This window comes from Procambarus clarkii, unplaced genomic scaffold (assembly GCF_040958095.1).
Source record: "Procambarus clarkii isolate CNS0578487 unplaced genomic scaffold, FALCON_Pclarkii_2.0 HiC_scaffold_115, whole genome shotgun sequence".
NCBI classification, from domain to species: Eukaryota; Metazoa; Arthropoda; class Malacostraca; order Decapoda; family Cambaridae; genus Procambarus; species Procambarus clarkii.
Window position 1 is genome coordinate 2,289,533 of NW_027189148.1, and position 3,106 is coordinate 2,292,638.

A 3,106-nucleotide genomic window follows, 5' to 3' on the forward strand; every position below is an offset into this window, starting at 1 on the left:
CAATTAGTCCACGGAATTCAGAGAGAGTGAGAATGAACAGCGAAATAGTAACAAAAAATGTGACAATGAGGGGAAACTATGTCATTCAAACGTTAACCATATAAATTACAGTAACACTAACTGAGCGTCCACATACATATTCCAATCAATTTATCTTAACCATTTTAGGGTTGGTTAGGTTCGGTTATATATCTACATTAGTTTTAACTCAAATGAAAAGAACTTAACTCATACATAATGAAATGAACAGTTTTATCATTTCATAAGAAAAAAATTAGAGAAAATATATTAATTCAGGAAAACTTGGCTTATTAGGCAAATCGGGCCTTGCATAGTAGGCTGAGAAGTGCGTTCTAGCTACTAGGTACGTATATATACTACATATATATATATACATATATATATATATATATATATATATATATATATATATATATATATATATATATATATATATATATATATATTATATAATATATATTATATTTATAAATATGTATGTATATTTAAATATTGATATATACCTGTGGGTCCAGGAGGCCATCTGTGTCCCCTCAGATGGTCTCCCTTATCACAGTTTGTGTCTATGGATGTGTGTATGTGTGTGTGTTTATCCCTGTGAGTGTCCGTGTGAGTGTGTGAGTGTGTCCGGTTGCGTGTGTGTCCGGTTATGCCTGTGGGTCCACGAGGCCATCTGTGTCCCCTCAGATGGTCTCACTTATCACAGTCTATGGGTGTGTGTGAGTGTGAGTGCCCCTGTGAGTGTTCGGGTGAGGGTGTGTGTGTGAGTGTCCGGGTTTATGTGAGGTTTGGTTCCAGGAAACATCCTTCCCCTTCCCCTCCCCATATCTCCTCCCTTATTCCCACCGTGGGTTCGAATCCCAGGTGATTAGACCTGCCCTAAGTCCATGGATCCGTGGGCCCAACGGATTTCACCCCTTCCCCACTTTCCAAGGGCCAGGTCAATTCTAGCTATCCAGGAAGCCTGTCGAAACAGAGGCAGCTACAGGAGGGGACACACAAATATTTGTGCCCTGCAGTTACACACCCGTTCCGACAGGCTCGATCGCAATCTATCCAGATGAGAACACGTTCTCTTCCGACTAGACCACGCTGGAGTCGCTGTATGTCTCAAATTTGGTTCCTTTATTTATAGTTAGTATTTTTGGTGTATTAATTGATTTGTTTTAATTTTTTAATGACTTAGGTAGAGTGATTAAGGGAGTTGGGGGGGAGGTCGGGTTGTGTGTGTAGTGGATTATACGAGATCGTGGTTTGTTAGTATTTATCTAGTTGTGTTCACCTAGTTGTGCTTGCGAGTGTTGAGCTCTGCTCTTTCGGCCCGCCTCTCAACTGCCAATCAATCAATTATTAATAACTAATAAAAAAAAATTCCACACACACACAGACACACACACACACCCAGGAAGCAGCCCGCAACAGCTGTCTAACGCTCATTTACATATTTACTGCTAAGTAACAGAGGGCATCAGAATGATAGAAACTCTGCTGATTTCCGTTTGTGCCATCACCGGGGGATCGAATGAGCTAGGATTACGAGTCGGGAGCGACGTCCACTCAGCAATAAAGCCCCCTAGTTTGTGTATTGGTGCAAAAGATAATTTGGGAGAGGTTAAGGGAAAGGAATGACGTTTGGTGGCCTTGAAAGCTCTGGAGGGGAGGGGGGTTGCCAGTTATGAATTAAAATTGTTATTTTTTAAGATAGGATATATATGCAAACGACGTTGCGAGATATAGTAGGAAAAGTGTTTCTGACTGAAGTTAGGTACTGTGTGATTGACTTGTATGTTAGGAAAAAGAATATTTATTAGAAACTTAGATAATCTTTAGAAATGTTTCTTCTTAAATAGTTGCAAATTATTGTGTGAAAAGCCTATGGTTACCGTACCTTAAACAAACACTCGTGAGCACAATTAGTCCACGGAATTCAGAGAGAGTGAGAATGAACAGCGAAATAGTAACAAAAAATGTGACAATGAGGGGAAACTATGTCATTCAAACGTTAACCATATAAATTACAGTAACACTAACTGAGCGTCCACATACATATTCCAATCAATTTATCTTAACCATTTTAGGGTTGGTTAGGTTCGGTTATATATCTACATTAGTTTTAACTCAAATGAAAAGAACTTAACTCATACATAATGAAATGAACAGTTTTATCATTTCATAAGAAAAAAATTAGAGAAAATATATTAATTCAGGAAAACTTGGCTTATTAGGCAAATCGGGCCTTGCATAGTAGGCTGAGAAGTGCGTTCTAGCTACTAGGTACGACATATATATATATATATATATATAAATATATATATATATATATATATATATATATATATATATATATATTTATTTTTTATTTTATTTATTTTTTTTTAAAAATGTTATATTTATAAATATGTATGTATATTTAAATATTGATATATACCTGTGGGTCCAGGAGGCCATCTGTGTCCCCTCAGATGGTCTCCCTTATCACAGTTTGTGTCTATGGATGTGTGTATGTGTGTGTGTTTATCCCTGTGAGTGTCCGTGTGAGTGTGTGAGTGTGTCCGGTTGCGTGTGTGTCCGGTTATGCCTGTGGGTCCACGAGGCCATCTGTGTCCCCTCAGATGGTCTCACTTATCACAGTCTATGGGTGTGTGTGAGTGTGAGTGCCCCTGTGAGTGTTCGGGTGAGGGTGTGTGTGTGAGTGTCCGGGTTTATGTGAGGTTTGGTTCCAGGAAACATCCTTCCCCTTCCCCTCCCCATATCTCCTCCCTTATTCCCACCGTGGGTTCGAATCCCAGGTGATTAGACCTGCCCTAAGTCCATGGATCCAAGGTATCCATCCGTGGGCCCAACGGATTTCACCCCTTCCCCACTTTCCAAGGGCCAGGTCAATTCTAGCTATCCAGGAAGCCTGTCGAAACAGAGGCAGCTACAGGAGGGGACACACAAATATTTGTGCCCTGCAGTTACACACCCGTTCCGACAGGCTCGATCGCAATCTATCCAGATGAGAACACGTTCTCTTCCGACTAGACCACGCTGGAGTCGCTGTATGTCTCAAATTTGGTTCCTTTATTTATAGTTAGTATTTTTG